Below are 21,317 nucleotides of genomic sequence, written 5' to 3' on the forward strand. Positions count from 1 at the left end.
GTACAATATTTCTAGCACTCCCCAACGTTTTTTTTTTTCTTTCTTCTTTTTCTTCTTTATCAGGGATCAAACTCAGGACCTTGTGCTTGCAAGGTAGGCGCTGAGTTACATCCTCATTCAGATCCCCAATTTATTACTGGGAGCACTACTCAAAATCCTCCCACCTCAATAAAAAGAAAATTTTCATTTTTCCACATTATCCTTCTTTGTTCCTAGAACTATCTCTTTTTTTTTTTGGTACCAGGGATTGAACTCAGATCCTTGCGCTTGCAAGGCAGGCGGCAGAACCACTGAGCTAAATCCCTGGCGCTAGAATTTATCAAATTTTTGTTTAGTGATCCAGACACAGATACATACAAGGTGTATTCTTCATGTAACCTAACATGAATACTTTTATTTTATAAATATTGTTGCAAAGTATTCCATTGAATATGCACTATAACTTAACTTTCTTTAATAAAACCAACTCTCAATTGTATTTAAGATTCAGTGATCAATTTATTTAGTGATCAATTTACTGTATATTGCTTTTCTTTTAAGTCCCCCTCTAAGGATAATATTTGAGAAGTAATGATACTAGAGTAAAAGGCATAAGCCTTTTTAAGTGAGTTTAATATATATTGCTTTCTAAAAGATACTAGTTAATCACTTCCACTAGCCATGGGTGAAGGAGACCATAGAAATTCATCATACCTAATTAGAAATGGAAAGATCAAAACCTCTAAAACCTATTTGTCATGGCCAAATTCATTGCCCCTATTCCAGTATTGATATGAAAGTTCTAACTCCCAACTTCTATGTCAGATGTGCAGAGTTTGTATCCCTTGAAATCGAAGAATAAATTCCAAAGGATGGAGATTAATAGTAGGAAAGGTTTATTGGGAAGAAGGAATGGGGAATAGGAACAGCTCTTGAGAGACAGGAGGGGGTCTAGAGTGTGTTGCTTCAAGGTCATCTCTCCAAGAATGATTGATAGGGCAAAGTCTTGTGAGTACAACATGGGTCAAACTATAATTAAGCAAAAAACTGTAAGCATAGCCACTTAGTGTATATTGATCCAATAGGGAAGTAGGGCATGTAGCAAGGGCATATGGATGACATTATTGACCCTTAGAGAAATATGTAAATCTGGCCATTGTGACTTTAATTTCAAATTCTTGCCCTCTTCAGATGTACCTGCAGCCACAGGTTTTGTTTGTTTTTTTTGTTTGTGTTTTGGTACTGGGGATCTAACTCAGGACCTTGTGCTTGCAAGGCAGATAGCGGAACCACTGAGCTAAATCCCCAGCTCAGCCACAGTTTTGATCTGTTCTTATCTTCTACACTGACTTTCTTGAGATTCCAGTCTGACTATATATTAATTTTTATCTAATTTAGCTGCCTATAATACAACTGTAACATTACCAAGATTGTTAATAAACTAGTTCTTTTTAAATAGTTTTAAAGATTAATGCCAACTGTTTTCTACTTGAAGCATTTTACAATCAGAAAATAATTGCTTACAGTAGATAATTCAAAATATTCAGAAACATATTAACACAATATCAAAGCCAGTAATTCTTTCACCTATCAATATATACTGAATTGCTAAAATAACTTTGGTAAATTGATTTTCATTGTCCCATCTCCAGGAACTTAAAAAAATACAGATTTTTTTTTTTTTAAGGAGTCTGAGTCTGGAGGATGATGTTGATGGAGAGACCCTACCTAAAAAAAAAAAATAATGAATATATGAAAGTTTATCCTCCTTTTGGATAATTAAATAAGCTATAAAATATAATCATTCTTATGATAAAAATGTCAGTACAGAAACAATGCATTTTGCCCAAATTGATTCTACCTCTATTCTTATGCTCCAGTACTAGCCACAATTGAGAAATTTGTTATGTGTATAGTTTTTACACACCTTAAATGTAGCTTCCCTTACTCCCCCAGCCCCCAAAATATCAAAATATCTTACTGTTAACAGAATAATTAAATACCTTAAAATAATTGTCAGTTGTTAGTGGGAAATAGATATTTAGTAATTTCATTACTTTTCCAAATTTTTTTCCATTAAGTTTATTGGTAGAGCTGGTGTGGTGGCACATGCCTGTATTTCCTGCACTCAGGAGGGTGAGGCAGGAGCATCACTGTGAGTTGAGACCAGCCTGGGCTACATAGTGAGTTCCAGGTCAGTCTCAACTACATAGTGAGACCCTGTCTCAAAAACAAAACAAAACAAAACAAAAAGTTTATTGGTACATTTAAGGTAAACAATACAGTTACATTCATCATTGGGATCTTCTACCTTTACATGATGCATTGTGGTTCTTATTTTTTTCCCCATTCCTCTGCCCTCCCTTCACCCACTTCACCATCCCCTATTTACAAAACCTTTGTTTCCATATTTTCCTTTTTTCATAATTTTTCTATTCTCTTCCCCTACCCTTTCTATTTCCCCCACTCTTTTAGCACTTTTCCTGTTTCATATTATCAAGTATAGCATTTAAAATTTTATTTACATTTTTAGTTTTTCACACCAGGGAAACTATTTGGTATTTACTCATGTGTGTCCCATTAATTTCACCTAAGAGTATGGCTTCAGTGTGCATCCATTTAACTATAAATATTTCTAGTTTCTCATTCTTTATGGCTGAGTAGTACTCCATTTTATAAAAGAAACCACATCTTTATCCAGTCTCCAGTTGATGGGTAATTGGACTGTTTCTAAGTTTTAGCTATTGCATACCATGCTGCTGTAAACATGGGTGAGCATATCATTGATATGATTCTTTTAATTCTTTTGGAAACATACCAAGCAGAGGGATAGCTGGGTCAAATTGGACTTCTAATCCTAGTTGTTTGAGGTATCTCCATATTGATTTCCACCATTCTGCACTCCCACCAGCAGTGAATAAGGGTTCCTTTCTCCCCACAACTCTGCCAGCGTTTGTTATTGGTTGATTTCTTGATAGCAGCCATTCTTTCTGGGGTGAGATGGAATCTCAGTGTTGTTTTCCTCTGTATCTCTCAAATGACTAGTGATGTTGACCATTTTTTCGTATACTTATTTGCAGCTTTTACTTCATTGTGTATGAAGTGTCTATTCATTTCAGATGCCCGTTTTTGAATTGGATATTTATATATTGGGGGGGCTTTTTTTTTTAGTTCTTTGTATGTTCTAGATTGCAGACCTTTGTCTGAGGAACAGCTGACAAAACATTTTTCCCACATTGTAGGTTGTCTCTTAGCTCTGTTGGTGGTTTCTCCTGCACTATATAGAAGCTTTTAAAAAAGATGAGATCCCAGTTGTTAATTCTTTGTGCTAGTTCCTGTGCTACTGAGGATTTGTTCATAGAGGCTTTTCCTATGCCAATGTCTTCAAGAGTTCTACCTAGCTTATCTTCCAGCAAATTTAGTGTCTCTTTTTAATATTTAGGTCTTTAATCCACTTCAATTTTAGTTTAGTGAATGGTGAAAGATAGGAGTCTAATTTTAATCTTTGGCAGTTTCAAATCCAGTTTTTCCAGCACTATTTATTAAAGAGGCTCTTTGCTCCAGTGAGGACATTTGGCTCCTTTGTCAAAGATGAGGTAGCTGAGTATGTCTGGAGTTGTTTCTGCATCTTCTAATCTATTCTGCTGGTCCTCAGGTCTGTTTCTTTGCCAGTGCTATGCTGTTTTTAGCACAGTGGCTTTGTAGTACAGTTTCAAGTTGGGATTTGTGATATCCCCTGCCAAGTCTCTGTTGCTCTTCTAGGTCTCTTCTGGTTCTGAATGACTTTTTGTATTGTTTCTCTAGTTCTGTGAAATATACTGTTGGGATTTCAATCAGGATTGCCTTGAATCTGTATAGTAGCTTTGGAAGTATGGCTATTTTCACTATATTGGTACTTCCTACCAAGGAACAAGGGATATCTTTCCATTTTCTTATATCCTCTTCAGTATCTTTTTTCAGAATGTTGTAGTCCTCAATGTAGAGGTCTTCTGCTTCCTTCATTAGATTGATTCTATTGTGAAAGGAATTGTTTCCCTAATTTCTCTCTCACAGCACCTGTTATTTGTGTATAAGAATGCTGTTGGTCATAAATAAGATCCTAATGGTATAATTGACAATGTGAAATAGGAAGAAAAGGGCTAAAGGTGTAGGGGAAGTGGGAAGGGTAGGGGAAAGGAAATAAGGAAAAAGAAAAAATATGAGAAAATGAAAAAATGGAAATAAAATTTTTATAAGTAGGGAAGGGAGGAAGGGGTGAAGATAGGACAGTGGTATGGGGAAAAAATGAGAACCAAGACCTGTCATATAAAGGTACAAGATCCCAATGATGAATGTAACTGTACTATATACATAAAATGTACCAATAAACTCAATCAGAAAAAAAATGATTTACCCCCCCAAAAAGAATGTTATTGATTTTTGATTGTTGACCTTGTATCCAGCTACTCTATTGAATTTGTCAGTTAAGTCTAGAAGTCTTTTGGCAGAATTTTTTGGGTCTTCTATGTAGAATATCATATCATCAGCAAATAATGACAGTTTAACTTCTTCCTTTGCTATCTTTATTGCTTTTATTTCTTTGTCATGTCCAATTGTTGTGGCTAATGTTTCTAAAACTATATTGAAAAGGAGTGATTAAAGAGGACATCCTTGTCTTCTCCTGATTTTAGTGTGAAGGTTTTCAGTTTTTGACCATTTACTGCGATGTTGGCTATTGGTTTTTCATAGATAGCCTTTATCAAGTTGAGATAAAGACCATGTATTCTACTTTTCTGCAGCGTTTTCTTCATGAATGGGTGTTGAATTTTTTTTGAATGCTTTTTCTGCATTTATAGAGATGATCATACTTTTTTTTCTTTGACTCTGTTAATATAGTGTATTACATTTATTGATTTACATATATTGAACCATCCTTGCATCCCTATGATAAATCTGACTTGGTCAGGATGTATGATCTTGATGACCCTCTGTATTCTGTTTGACAGCATCTTACTAAAGATTTTTGCATCTGTATTCATTAGGGAGATTGGCCTGTAGTTCTCTTTCTTGGTTGGGTCTTTTCCTGGTTTGGGAATCAAAGTAACATTTGCTTCCAGGAATGAATTTGGAAGTTTCAGTTCCCTTTCAATTTGATTGAAAAGTTTAAGGAGTAGTGGCAGTAGTTCTTCTCTAAATGCTTTGTGGAATTCAGCAGTGAATCTATCAGGACCTGGGCTTTGTTGGTAAATTTTTAATTATGTTTTCAATTTCACTGATTATAATTTGGTGTTTAAAATTTTTATGTCTTCATTCAACTTGTATAATTCATATGTATATAGAAATCTGTCCATTACTTCTGTGTTTTCCATTTTATTAGAGTACAGGTTCTCAATTAATTATTGATGATCCTCTGGATTTTTGCTGGGTCTGTTGTGACTTCACCTTTTTCATTCCTAATTGCACAGATTTGAGCCTTTTCTTTCCTTTTTTTATTAAGGTTGGCTACAGATTCATCACTTTTATTTATTCTTTAGAAAAACCAACTCTTTGATTCATTTTTTTTTGTATCATTGTCTTAGTCTCTGTTGCACTAGTTTATGATCTGATTTTTTTTTTTTTTTTTTTTTCCCAGTACTGGGGATTGAATTCGGGTCCTTGCATTTGCAAGGCAGGCCACTGAACTACTGAACTAAATCCCGGCCTTAATCTGATCTTCATATTTTCCTCTAATACAAACTTTGGGTTTGTCTTGCTCTTCTTTCTTTACAAGCTTAAGATTCAGCATTAGGTTTTTTATTTGACCTCGTTTGTTGTCCTAGTGTTGTCATTCATTGCTATAAATTTTCCTTTTAGAACCACTTACATTGTGTCCCACAGATTCCTGTATGTTGTATTGGCATTATCATTTATTTGTAAAAACTGTCTAATTTCTTCTTTAATTTCCTCTGTGACTCATTGGTTTTTCAGGTAAGTATTATTCAGTTTCCTTGTATTTGTGATATTGTCACATTTTCTTTGCTGTTCTCAAGTTTAATTGCACTATGATCTGATAATATACATGGGATAACTTCAACACCTTCATATTTACTTAAACATGTTTTATGAGCTAGTTTGTGGTCTATTTTGGAGAATGACCCATGTGCACCTGAAAAGAATGTATATTCTGATTTTGTGGGTTGGAAAAATCTCTAGACGTCTGTTAAGTCGATTTGTTCAAAAGCTTGATTCAGTTCTAGTATTTCATTATTGATTTTTTGTCTAGATGATCTGTCTATTTGTGACAGTAGGGTATTGAGGTCCTTCACTACAATTGTATTAGTGCTTATTTGGTTTTCCATGTCGCTTAATATTAGTTTTGTATAGTTGGGGGCATTAGTATTTGGTGCATATATATTTATGATTGTCATCTCTTCTTGTTGAATTGTTCCCTTTACAAGGATGTAGTCACCTTGTCTCTCTTAATTATTTTTGGTTTGAAATTTACTTTTTCTGAAAATAAGATAGGTACCCCTGCTTTTTTCTGGGCTCCTGTCACATGGATAACTATTTTCCATCCTTTTACTCTCAGTCTAAGTATACCTTTATGGATTAACGGGTTTCTTGTATACAGTATATGTATAATCTTCTATATAATATATATATAATTTCTTGTAAACAGTATATATATATGCATATATATATATATGCATATATATATGCATATATATATATATGCATATATATATATATTCCATTCTGCCAATCGATTTCTTTTGATTGGTGAATTGAGGCCATTAACATTAATGGTTATATCTGATATGTATTGACTTATCATCATTGTTTTATTATCCTGTTGTTGACTCTTTAGTTTTTTCCTCCTCTCCCTTTATTTTCTTGCCTTGCCTAATTGATTTGCTCTGTTGGGCCTCATGGAGTTATTATCTTCATTGTCTTTTTCTAGGATATTATTTAGAATTTTTTGGAGTGCTGTTTTGGTATTCATGAAGTTTCTCAGGTTTTTTTTTGTCATGGAAGTATCTTATTTCTCCATCTATTTTGAAAGAGAGTTTTGCAGGCTTCCTCAGTCTAGGTTGGAAGTTGTTTGCTTTTAGGGATTGAAATACCTCACTCCAGGCTGTCCTTGACTTGAGGGTTTGTGTTGAAAAACCTGCTTCGATTCTGATGGTCTTTCCTTTGCATGTGATTTGTTTCTTTTCTATAACTGCTTGTAGTATTTTGTTTTTCTTTTGGTTTTCTGGCATCTTGATTATTACATGTCTGTGTGTAGAATTTTTTTGGTCATGCCTAGTTGGAGACCTATATGCCTCACTTATCTATATGTCATTCTTTTGCTGTGTTTGGGAGGTTTTCTATAATTAATTCTGTGAACTTTTTTTAAATGTCATTTTTACTTTCTCCTTTTTCATGGACTCCTATCAGTTTTATATTATTCTTCTTTATATCATCTAGGAATTTTTGGATTGATTTCTTATGTTCCCTTACTATTTCTAAGAGATTCTTCTTTTCATGGTCACCCATCTCTGTCCTATCTTCTATATCTGATATCCTGTCTTCAGATTGGCGCAGCCTGTTATGTAAGCTTTCAATAGAGCTTTTAGTCTCCTGGATATCTGTTTGAATCTGTTCCTGTGTTGGGCATTCAAGGTTTCCATTTCTTTCCAGTGCTGGGCATTCATGACTTCTATCTTGGGTCCTGAGCTCAATTATTATTTTTTTTAATCTGTTCCTATTCTAGAGTCTAATCATGTCTGTCATCATGTTCATCATCTCTGTAGTTATCTGGGAAATTATTTGTTTTGAATTTTTCTAGAGCCTCATACATCTGTTTTGTTACTTCCTGTGCTATCAACTCAGGGTGTCAAGGTGATTGATTATCAGACTTTTCCACCTCATTTCCCCCAGAATTTGCCCTTGGTAAGCTGGAAGTCTTATGTTTGTACCTTAGCCTTGTTTGAATGTCTTCCCATTTCTATTTTTATTGTTGGTACTGTCCTTAATTTCAAACCTGGGTTGATACTTTGATCTTCCTGTTATGGTTTGTCTTTAGGCTTTGAGCCTCTAATGACTCTGAGGCAATCTCTTTTTTATTATACCAGGGAGGACAATTGATTAGATCAATCACAACATCTTAGCCCAGGTGATACAAACAGCAACAGAAAAGCATCAAGCACACCTTAGAAAATGACAATTTGTGGTAGTTATTAATCTGTTGCCTTCAACTGTGTGAATTAAATTAAAATTGAGGCTAGAGCTCAGGACAGTTGTCTTTATAATTCCCCTGTGCTTCTGTGGTGTGAATCCTGGTACCAGCACAGCCAGGAGGCCAGAGGTTCATGGGGGTGTGCTGTAGGCACCTGTGTGGCTCTGCCTCCTACTGATCTGCTGCTGAGGTCTCAGGCTGGGTCCTACTAAATATTTTTAAGTGATTGTGAGAAAGAATTTTAATAATCCATTAAAGTGAAATATTATATTGTTCTATCAGTAATTTGACTGACCTAGAAAGATATGTGTATTATGGAAAAAGTGAAAAATTAAGTTTAATTTTGATGTATTATTTTAAACAGTTATGGCTATGGTATATATTTATGTAATGCATAAAATAATATTTGAAAAAATAATGAATGCAATAAATAGGCATGGTGAAGTTCCTGTAATCCCAGCACTGTGGGAGGCAAAGGCAGGAGGATCTCAAGTTTGAGTCCAGCCTGGACAACTTAGCCAAACCCTGTCTCAAAATAAAAGAGTTGGGGATACAGCTCAATGTTTAGGCCTTGGGTTCCATCCCCAGTATCTTAGAAAGAGATAAGAGAGATAATGCAGTAATCTTTGATAACAGTGATTATCATAAAAAACCAAGATGGATTTATTGAAGTAAAATTAATATTTTGCTTTTTATTCTATACGTAGATTTTTAAAAGCTTCATAAATATGTACTCAATTTTTGATGTAACATGAAGAATAAAAATTTTTCTTTATTTTTATTTGATCTACTTGTTCCTCAGAACAATATATAAATTTACCCATTATGATGTTTTGAGCAGTTTTTGCTTATTGTATTTTGAAGTTATTCATTCTACAAAGATGAATTTCTTCTATATTTGCATAGTATCTTAGTCACTTTCTTGTTGCTGTGACATACTGCCTGATACCCACAATTTAGAGGAGAAGAGATTTATCTTGGCTCAGCGTTTTTTAGAGTTTTTGGTGCGTGATGGCTGGCTCCAAGGCAGAGAGGCACAGCAGAGGAAAATTGCTTTTGTAATGGAAGAGTGTGAGCAGAGGCTGAAAGGGAGGAGCAGGGGAGGAGATATGTCCTTCCAGCCACGCCCCAGTGACACTCCTCCTTTGACCAGGATGGACCTCCTAGCATCTTATTTAACTATAAAGTCATCTGTGATGATTATCATGCCTCCAGGGGTCAATCACTTCCCAAAAGCCCCACCTGTAAGCTCATGAGGCTTTGGGGTGACATTTACATATATACCTTAACACATAGTTTATTTTATGTTTTTTTAATATAAAAAAGCCTCTTTGCACCATTTAATATTTTCATCTTAAAAATCTACCTTGATGCTAATACTTTAACTTTTGCTGTTTTTCTTTGTTTTTGTCTGATGAACATCAGGCTGTGTATTTTATATTCAATCTGAATCATTTTGTTTTGGATTTTTTTTCAGTAAACAGAAGACAGATTCGTTCTTATTTTTCTTTTTTTGACTCAAATCTGAGAATTTTAAAATTTTGCAGTTTAGCTTTTTCCTTTGTAATTAGTGATTTAAAGTTCTTTTCCCATAGCTGACCCAGAACATGTTAATGACTTTGTAAGTTACTGAACATTTGTAAACCTCCGTTTTCTCTCCTGTAAAACATTGATAATAATAGAATGTAATAAAAATTAAATTAATGTATGTAATATATGTAATGTATTAATAAGTACAAAAATTTTAGCAATAAATATGGTGTTATGGCTTGTGTCTAGATGTAACCGTAAAGTCTCACGAGGTCATAGGTGAGGCTTTTTCAGAGGTGGCTGGATCTAGAGTGTGTGCGTCTGGGATTAAGGGTATGTGATTACTAAATTAGCTCACAGATTGATTTGGCACTTGCCCTAAACTGGGTAGACTCTATAGACTATAAGAAGGGGAAGAAAGAAGGTGCTAATGTCACTTGTCTTGTTGCTTGCTTGCATTTGCTGTGTTCTGCCTACCGCGAACTGTGTCTCTTCTCTGATGCCCCACTGCCACACCACGGTGTCTTGGAGTTAGCTGATTATGGACTAAAACTTTAAAAACTGTGAGATGAAATAAACCTTTCCTCCTCTAACTTTGAGTGTTGAATATTGTCTCAGGAACAAGAGCATAACTAAGATACATGGTTTGGAATAAAATGTATAGTTTTATTCTATTATCTCTGTTTTCCTTTCATATGTATGATATGCTCATGCTTCCTTATTTTTATTCTGTTTGCTAAGTAAAGTATACTTTTGTATTTTTAAAATTTCTCCCGATTTTAAAAATATACAGAATCTGCCAAAAAACTATGCACACTTTGGAGAAAGAAAAATAGCATGATATTTATTTAAGAGTCAGTGTTACCCTTGTATGGGGGACCTAAGAGGATGTTATATTTTGCAGAAAACCTACTATACTGCCAGCCCTTAAAATTGAAAACACATGTGCAGCAATCTCAATGCCCAAGTTTACCCAAACAGCAGTTCAACATACTGATAAATGTCTGGAAGCTAATGGCCATTACTTTGAGCACCTGTTGTAACTGTAGAGTCCAAAGATAATTTGTATTAACCTTACAATGTCTCAGTCAATTTAATAAACATATTTATAGAAGTTTTTTTTCCCTGAAATGTGCATACATTTTTTTGTTGGGCTTTGTATATCATGGTTATAATTCATTTTATAAAATAATAAAATTGTGTTGGTACTTCATTACATACAAGGTACAAGGTGGACCAAAATGATACATTATCTCTCTGTTTTCATTGTGTTGAATTTCCTGAGTAAGGTAGACATGAATAAAATACTCCTCACCTTAATTCAATCTCTGATAATTGCCATAAATGCTATGAATGAAAAGTATATTGTGTTCGATGGCCTGCCTTTCAAGCACAAGGACCCGAGTTCAATCCCCGGTACCAAAAAAAAAAAAAAAAAAAGTATATTGTGCTACAAGTACATTAGTAAAGACAAGGGAATTTACCTGATTTAGTTTGGAGTACAGGCACAGGTAATAGATAATGGTCCTGAGATGAAAGGTAATGTATCATTCTGTAAACTAAAAATTATGGAAACTAAAAAGTCATTGAAGAGGCTCGTGTTGTTGTTTACACACACACACACACACACACACACACACACACACACACCACACCCAGGTACTTTGGAGGCTGAAGCAGAAAGATTGTAAATTCAAGGTCAGTCTAGACAACCTAGCAGGACCCAACTAAAAAAAAAATTCAGATGGGCTAGAGCTCACAAAGAAATAATTCCAGACAAGGCCATATTTGTGTGTACACACACACACACACACACACACACACACACATATATGCTAAATTATATGTGTAGTCTTAGAGGCTATCAGAATATTAGCTTTTATACTTAAAACATTGAGAAATAATTAAAAGTACTTTTTTTGGTGATAATGAGGACTATACTCAGGACCTTTGCATTGAGCTACTTCCCCAGGTCTTTATATGATTTTTCTTTTTGATACAGAGTCTTTTTTTTTTTTTTTTGAGACAGGGTCTCACTATGTAGTTGAGACTGACCTGGAACTCACTATGTAGCTCAGGCTGGTCTTGAACTCAAAGCGATCCTCCTGCCTCAGCCTCCCAAGTGCTGGGCTTACAGGCGTGCACCACTATGCCAGCTGATATAGGGTCTTGCTTAGTTGCCCAGCCTATGCTCAGATTTGCCATCCTTCTGCCTCAGTTTCCCACAGTACTGAGATTATAGCTGTACATCACCTTCTTACCTATGGTGGCCAGGAAGCATAGAGAGAAAGGGCAGGGAGGGACCTGCTTGTAGCCATGCCCCACCTCCTAACAGCACACTTAGCTGCTGAATTAATTAGTGGATGAATCCACTGATGAGTATAATGCCTACATGATCCAGTAGATCCAGTACCTTCCAAAAGCCCAGCCTCTGAATGCCTGAGGCTTTTGGGGGAACATTCTCTGTCCAAATCTTAATAGTGCTTTTTTGCATATATTGAGATGATCATATGGACTTACTTTTCTGACTTGTTAGTGTGGTGAGTTACATTGACTTTTTGTACCAACTTTGCATGCCTCTGATGAGCTCCACTTGGTCATGATGTCCTACTTTTTTTGTTTGTTTATTTTGTTATTATTATTATTATTTTTTTTAGTGAGGGCCTTGGTATGTAGTCCAGCTGTTTTCAGACTTAACATTTCATTAGTTTTAGCCTCCTTAGTAGAGGAATAACAGCCATGCAACGTGACTCTCAGCTTTTACTACCTTTTTATATGTAGTTAAATTTTATTTGCTGTTATGTTCTGAAGAATCATTATATTTAGGTTCTTAAGGACATTAATATGTGATTTTTCTTTTCTTGTGATGTCTTCTGTTTTTCTGACAGGGTAATAATGGACCTGTGAGCTGAGTTGGAGCATATTTGCTCAGTTATTAATTTTGGAGGAGTTCATGAAGATTTGCTTTCTTTCTTTCTAAAGTGTTCTGCAGAATTCCCTGTCAGAGGGCTCTGGGCCTAAAGTTTATTTTGTGGTAGTTTCCCCCACCTTTACAAAGTTATAATTAAGAAAATAAAATGGAATACATTTAAAGTTAATGAAATGATATTTTGATGTACATATACACTGATAAGTAGTTCCCATTTCAAGCTAATTAGCATAGTCACCACCTCAAATAGTTACCATTTTTATTGTGTATGTGAGAAAAATTAAGTTCTACTCTTAGCAAATTCAAGTATATGGTGTACTATTTTTTTTGCAGTATACTATTGCTAAATATAGCCACTATGCTGTACATAAAATCTCTAGAAATTATTAATATGGGATTTCTGAAGTTGTACTGTTTTAGACTTTCTCCACTTCCCCCATCCCCTAACCCCTGACCTCCCAACCTATTTTCTCCCGACTGCTTCTAAGAATTCTACTGTTTAAGTTTTTATATGTAAGATGATACAATATTTTTCTTTTTTTTTTCCTCCAGTACAGGGGATTGCACCCAGGGACTCATACATGCTGGTCAAGTGCTACCAGTGAGCAACATCCTCAACCTCAATATTTGTCTTTTTTCTTTTTGTGCCTTATTTAATATGTCAGCATAATGTTTCCTAGGTCTATTCATGTTGTCACAAAAGACAAGAATTCATCCTTAGACTGAATAATAAATTGTGTGTATATATCTCACATACATTTGTCATTGAACACTTAAATTGTTTTCACATATTAACTATTGTTAATCATGCTACAATTAACATGGGAATGTAGGTGTGTTTAATATATACTGATTTCATTTCATTAGGCTATATACACAAAAATGAGATTGATACATAATATAGTCTTATTTATATATTTTGAGGAACCTCTATACTAGTGATGATGAACTTTTTAGAGACCAAGTGCCCAAATTGCAACCCATATCCCATTTATTTATCCCAAAGTGCCAATACTGCTATTAAACCTGAATATTGAGGTTTAGTTTAGAAAAAAACAACTTCTTCATTTACATCTTTTGTCTTTAAAGAAAAATACAATAGCATGCATGCTATAAGCTCACCACCACTGTTCTATACTATTTTCCATAGCGGCTTCACAAGGCTGCCCTACCTCCAATAGTATACAAGCGTTCTAATCTTCCCAAATCTATACCAACACTTCTTGTTTCTTGCTGTTTTGACAGTCACCATTTTAACAGAAGTAAGGTGATAATAGCATTGTGGTTCCCTGATGATTAGTGATGCTGAACACTTTTCCACATCTGCTGGGCATTTGTCTGTATTCCTTTTAAAAATAGCTATTTAGGTCCTTTGCCCATTTTTTACTTGAGTTAACATTATTTTTGCGTATTTTATAAATGATTACCAAAATTTGGGTTTGAAAAATGCTGGTGCTGGGGATTTAGCTCAGTGGTTCTACCACCTGCCTCACAAGCACAAGGACCCAAGTTTGAACCCTGGTACCAAAAAAACAAAACAAAACAAAACAAACAAAAAAACAAACCAACAACAACACCAAAAAAAAAAAACAACAAAAAATGCTAAACATCTTTGAACAAAATAATAAATTTGGTTTGCCAAAAAACCTTCAGGTATAAAACCTAAGTCTTTGTTCATGTGAGGCAAGTACTCTGTCACTAAGCTACATTCCAAACCTTCAGAGAACTGCAGTTTAAAAAAATAGATTGCAAACAATAATGCATTGAATTCAGCCCTTCAGAGGAAGGAAGAGCTAAAACGTCGACTATGTGTGACTGAAGGTGGTGACATTGCATAATTTTGTAAAAAAAAAAAGTTGTAGTAAAAATACAATGAATGTTTAACTTTAAAAAATGTATTACAGTAAAAGAAAGACACACTATCATTAGTACCTCTCAAACTAGTCCCCTCACTTTGAACACATTTATGCCGCACAGGTACATAACCACACCCCTTGTAATTTGTATTTTCACTTTCTAGCACATGTACATGTACACTTGCACAAATACACATACACAGTTTTTCTAGTGTGAGCCATCTTTGAGTTTTTCTATAGACAAATTCTGATCTAAATTTAAATTCTCATAGAAAAATTGTGAAATTTTCTTACAAAATATTTGTTTTTTCCTTTTTTATTTCTCATATGATATTTTAATAGCTTCACAAGAAAGGCGATGATCAAAATATTTTCACTCTCAATCATTCTCTTGGTCCACAATTTTCCTTTATCCAGTGTGGACTGTAGTGTGACATCTCATTTCAGCTGCATCGTGTATCTTTCTCTGTCTGTTCCTGGGCTTGTCTGGTGTTAATATGTAAAATGCCTTATAAAATCTAGTCAGGCTTCCTAATGATTATCAAACATAGAAGTGAGAGGAGTAAATATAAAATAATGTGACCCTTGACCAACGGATTGGTAACTGATATATAAATGCTTTCTGATTCTGTCTGTAATGTGGAAAATGTACTTGAGGTGATTTCTGTAAGTTTTCCTAAAAGAATTGAGCTTCAGGAACATATGGCAGTAATCAGCTTAATGATATATCCCAAGATTTGATTTTCTTCCTTTTGTTTCCTTCTTAGTTTCCCACTCCTTTTTGAGTTTATATCTTATTGTAAATGATTCCCTTACAAGCCTTTTTCTTCAGCTCTACTTTTCTGATAGAGACAAATTGAAATATTTTGAAGTATGTGGATTCTTAATGAACATCCTTTTTTAAAATTAATGCTTCATAGAATGAAATTCACCATATCTCAGAATTTTATGACTATAGCTCTACTAAAATAAAAGACACTTTTACAGAGTATTTGAAGCTATTAAGAATAATAGCAAGCATTTCCCCAAAATGACACTTTCTTTATTGTCTAAATGTCAATTTTTCTAAGCCTTTTCAATTTTCATTAAATCTTAGCTCTTTAGATGATACATAGGAATGCTGAATGACTTATTTTTTAAAAAGATTTGAATGAACCAACTAACATTGTGAAGTTTATTATTTATATTTATTTGTGCTACACTTTTCACTACTTCATCAATACAAAATTTACAGAGCCTTATAGATTCCACTATGCATGATTGTAATTTCAAAGTATTCGACACTACATTTTCTCAAAAAATCCTGTTTTAGGGGTAGTTTCTCTGTACCTTCCGTCTAAATTAGGAACTTATGGAGTTTTTAAACAATAGAAGGAAACAGGTTTAAAAAGAGTAGAGTATCAGGACATACGAATTTACTTTATAAACTCACTAGGATATAACTTCTAGAAGGCACGGACTTTTATCTCCTTTTTCACTGTTATTACATATTGGTGCTTACTGACTGATAATGGACAATAAATATTTTTTGAATAAATAAATGTATACATACTAGCTAGGGGAAGATCTCAGTAGGTAAATTCACAAGTATCATTGGAATTCTTTTTTTTTCTTTTTATTGAGTTTACTATTACAATCTAGGTATATAATACAGTTACATTCATTATTGGGATCTTGTACCTTTACATGATAGGTCTTGATTTTCATTTTTTCCCCTTGTCCCTGCCCTCCCTTCACCCCTCCTCCCCTCCCCATTTACACACACTTTATTTCCATTTTTTCATTTTCTCCTATTTTTTTCCTCTTCCTTATTACCTTTCCCCCACCCTTCCCACTTTCCCTACACCTTTAGCCCTTTACTTCCTATTTCACATTATTAATTATCTCATTAGGATCCTGTGTACTATTAAAGTTTTTCACACTAGAGAAACTATTTGGTATTTCAGTTAAAGAAATTTCTAAATTTCTTTAACTGAACACTAAAAATAGGGAATCCTAAAATAAAACTAAAAAGGAAAGTAAAAGAGAAAAGGCAGTGATGTAAAATTAAAATAATCCTTAATTCTGAAGATGAAAATGATCCTTTACCATATTTAAATTGCTTCTTGCTCTTGTAGTCTTATATTATTCTTTTTTTTCATTATTTAGAGAACACTTTATTAGTTTCTGTAATCAAACCCACATAGATATGACCTTACATATTTAATACAGTGTATTGCCCCTGTACAAATAGAAAAAAATTAACATTTCTAGAACAATATGGCTATTAATTTCTGTACAATGCCAACTCAACACAGTAAATTGGGATAACTTTTTCCAAAGTTGACAGCACAGTTAAAGTTTCCAAAAATTCAAATTTTATATATATGTGTGTGTGTGTGTGTGTGTGTGTGTGTGTGTGTGTGTGTGTGTGTATATATTTACATTTATATAAAAAGACCAATAATAGCAGTATATTATGCATTAATAGTAGCAACAGATTTTTCAGGTTCTGCAGTCACTGAAATTCTCTTTTAGCCTGTACAGTATGGAGCAAAATTGTACAAATACAAATTTAAAGAAATTAGAAATGCAGCTGATAGTATATAGCTCAGTATAGGTAGATTTAAAACTAAACATTCATGAAAACAGCAGAAGGGAGACTTAGATGTTTATTAAGTTGAAGTTTCCCTTAAATAATGAAGAATTCAAGAAGCGATAACTAGTTAATAAATATTAGTGTAATATATTGATAGATGTAAATATTATTTCATTCCACGAGGTGGCAGCAAAGTAGAATCATGAAGCAATTTCAGTCATATTAAATAAGGTGTATCTTTAAAATCAAATGTATAAGGCTAGGGTTTTAGCTAAGTGGTGCATGCCTGCCTGGCAAGTGCAAGGCCCTGAGTTTGATTCCCAGTACCAGAAAAAAATACTAATGTATAAAGAATGTAGAGGAAAAAAGCAAAGCAAAGCTGCTCTTTAGAGGTACCACTTTATTTTTTTAAATTTTTTAAATTGAGTTTATTGGTACAATCTAGGTATATAATACAGTTACATTCATTATTGGGATCCTGTACCTTTACATAATAGGTCTTGATTCTCATTTTTTCCCCTTGTCCCTGCCCTCCCTTCACCCTCTCCTCCCCTCCCCGTTTACAAACACTTTATTTCCATTTTTTCAATTTCTCATATTTTTTCCTCTCCCTTATTACCTTTCCCCTACCCTTCCTACTTTCCCTACACCTTTAGCCCTTTACTTCCTATTTCACATTATTAATTATCTCATTAGGATCCTGTGTACTATTATAGTTTTTCACACTAAGGAAACTATTTGGTGTTTCAGTTAAAGAAATCTCTGCATGAACATTAAAAATAGGGAATCCTAAAATAAAACTAAAAAGGAAAGTAAAAGAGAAAAGGCAATGATGTAAGATTAAAATAATCCTTAATTCTGAAGATGGAAATGGTCCCTTAACATATTTAAATTGCTTCTTGCTCTTGTAGTCTTATCTTATTCTTTTTTTTCATTATTTAGAGAATACTTTATTAGTTTCTGTAATCAGAACCACGTAGATATGACCTTACATATTTAATATAGTACGTTACCCCTGTACAAATGGAAAAAAAATAAAATAAAAAAATTAACATTTCTAGACCAATATGGCTGTCCATTTCTGTAGAATGCCAACTCAACACAGTAAATTGGGATAACTTTTTCCAAAGTTGACAGCACAGTTAAAGTTTCCCAAAACTCAAATTATATATATATGTATATATATACATATATATATATTTATATAAAAAGACCAATAATAGCAGTATGTTATGCATCTAATAGCAGCAACAGCTTTTCCAGGTTCTGCAGTCATCTGAACAAAATTATAGACATTTAGCACATTCCATTAAAAGAAAAACAAAAAAACAAAGAAAAGAATAATATCCAGAAAACAACAAAGTTCTGTTGCTTTTGTGGAGAGGTACCACTTTATCAGGTAGTTTCTATCATTGATACTTGCAATTTCTGTGACTTTTTACATTTGTCTCCTAAAGTCTCCACTATTTCTTTTTATATAGCCTACACTGCACAACATTTTGGTTAATGAAGTGTAACATGTACTCTAGTCCCATGAGATTATAATAAATCTGAAAAATTCTTATCCCCTAGTGATATCATTATATTGTAATGTATTATTTATGTTTTTGTGATGATGCTGATTTAGATACATATGCTCTACTGATTGTATAAAAATACAGTACATATAAATTTTGTATAGTACATAGTACTTGATAGTGATAATCATAATAAATGACTGTTACTTATGTATTTACTATTCTGTTTCAAAAAAGTTTACTGTAAAACAGCATGCCATTTTATGTTGGCAGCAGTGTCTAATATTGTATGTCTCTTGTTTGCATGAAGAAGCCCTGAGAAGCGATTGACCTGTGCCATCTGAACTTGTGTACAGTATACTCTGTGATGTTCTAGCAATAAGGAAAATCATTTAATATCCTATTTCTTAGAATGTATCCCTGTTATTACATAGTATATGACTGTACATCAAGATTAATCTTAAATTAAAAAGCCAAATTTCTTACTCCCTCAAAACTTTAATAATTCCCTAAAAAGAATAATTTCTTCAGTTATTTATTTAACTAATAGTGATTATGTGCTATGGACAAGAAATTATTTATTATAGACACTAGGAATAGAAGCATGAATATCTTATGTAGTGCTCCACTTGGAAATCATCAACTTTTAAAGATAGAGTTTTAACAAAGTACTTAAATAGGGAAAAGCATGGTTTGGAGGTTGTTAAGGCTTGTATGTAAATGTCCCCCTGCCAAAGCCTCATGAGCTCAGAGGTAGTCCTTTTCAGAGGTGGCTGGTTCTAGGATGTGTCATGCTGAGATTATATTGTGTGATTAAATTGTGTGATGCTGTGACTAAGGGTTCATGATTAAATTAGTTCACTGATTAGTTAAGCATAGTTCTAGATGTGAATAATGTGAATACCCATCCTGGATGTGGGTGGCACCATTCACAGGGAGGGCAGCCTGGAAGGGATAAAAGAGAGACACATCTGCCTCACTGCTTGCTGCCTTCTGTCTGCCAGGAGCTGTCTCCTCTGTGATGCCCCTCTGCCATGGCACCCTGCCTTGAAGCCAGCTGACTATGGACTGAAGCCTCTATATAATCTGTGAGCCAAGTAAACCTTTCCTTACTTAGCTTTGGATGTCAGGTATTTTGTCTCAGCAAGGAGAAAAATAAGACAGGGGTTGAAAGAAGGATAATAATGGGGGGTAAATTAGACTATGGAGCATTCAGGTCTGGATCTCAGGGAAAAGATCTGAGCTTGTTAGAGCAATTAGTTATGCACAACCATTTTGGAAAGAGTGTTAAAAAAAGTATACTCTCAGGGGTTAATACTGTATAGTGGTTGAGTTGTTTAAGTGCCTAATAGGCTTTCACTATATCTACTTTGTAAAACTAAACAAAATGCTAATAGAAAGTAGAAATTAAAAAGCAATGTGAATGGGAAGAAAGGAGCTAAAAGTGTAGGGAAAGTGGGATGGGTAGGGGAAGAGTAAAAAGGGAAAATAAAAAAATATGAGATAATGAAAAGATGAAAATAAAGTGTTTGTAGATGGGGAGGGGAGGAGGGGGTGAAGGGAGGGCAGAGGTAAGGGGAAAAAACGAGAATCAAGACTTGTCATGTAGAGGTACAAGATCCCAACAATGAATGTAACTGTACTGTATCCCTAAAATGTACCAATAAACTCAATTAAAGCTGAAAAAAAAAAGGAAAAAAAAAGTAATGTGAATAGAGTAGGTAACATGATTAGATAATAGAAGAAATGCCAACTTTCAAAAAATTTTGAAAAGTATTGTCAGGCTGTATTACATATTTTTGTTCATATATATCACTTTTGTTGGAAAAATAATTTAATAAAATGAAAAATGGGAAAGGAAAGAGTCTAATAAAATGGAGAGGAAAATTCAGGTAAGAGCGAAAGCAGAAAACATCTTTTAAGCACTTTAAAGGACAACAGGTTTGAATAGGAGCAGTTTAGAGAGTATTTGTTCACAATATATAGAATTCCAGGTATTTCTGTTTTAAATGTGTTTAAGAAGAAAAATCATTGATTTTGTGACTACTTGATAGTATTATAAGTTTCAAGCTATTATATGATGAATATTTCTTTAGCTGAACTTTTAATACTTGTTTCATAATTTTTTGTTATTGAAACTAAGCAAATATTTCTCAAAAATATGACTTCTGAACTTAGGTATAACTTGGTAAATGTTTCTATATTGTTATGTTATTCAAGGTTAAATACAAATAAAAGTCAAGTGTATTTTATTTTATTTTTTTTATTGAGTTTATTGGTACATTTAGGGATACAGTACAGTTACATTCATTGTTGGGATCATGTACCTTTACATGGCAAGTCTTGATTCTCATTTTTTTCCCCTTACCTCTGCCCTCCCTTCACCCCCTCCTCCCCTCCCCATCTACAAACACTTTATTTTCATCTTTTCATTCTCTCACATTTTTTTCTTTTCCCTTTTTGTTCTTCCCCTACGTATCACACCTTCCCTACACCTTTAGCTCCTTTCCTCCCATTTCTAAATGTCAGTAATCTTATTAGAATCTTATGCATTGTTGCAGAATATTCACACCAGGGAAACTATTTGGTATTTACACATGTGGGACTTATTTATTTCACTTAGGAGTATATCTTCAATATGTATCCATTTTCCTATGAATGAATCTATTCTCTCGCTCTTTATGGCTGAGTAATATTCCATTTTATAGAAAAACCACAACTTCTTTATCCAGTTTCCAACGGATGGGCA

The sequence above is a fragment of the Fukomys damarensis genome, unplaced genomic scaffold, assembly GCF_012274545.1.
Source record: "Fukomys damarensis isolate Sample0158 unplaced genomic scaffold, DMR_v1.0_HiC HiC_scaffold_16, whole genome shotgun sequence".
Lineage (NCBI taxonomy): Eukaryota > Metazoa > Chordata > Mammalia > Rodentia > Bathyergidae > Fukomys > Fukomys damarensis.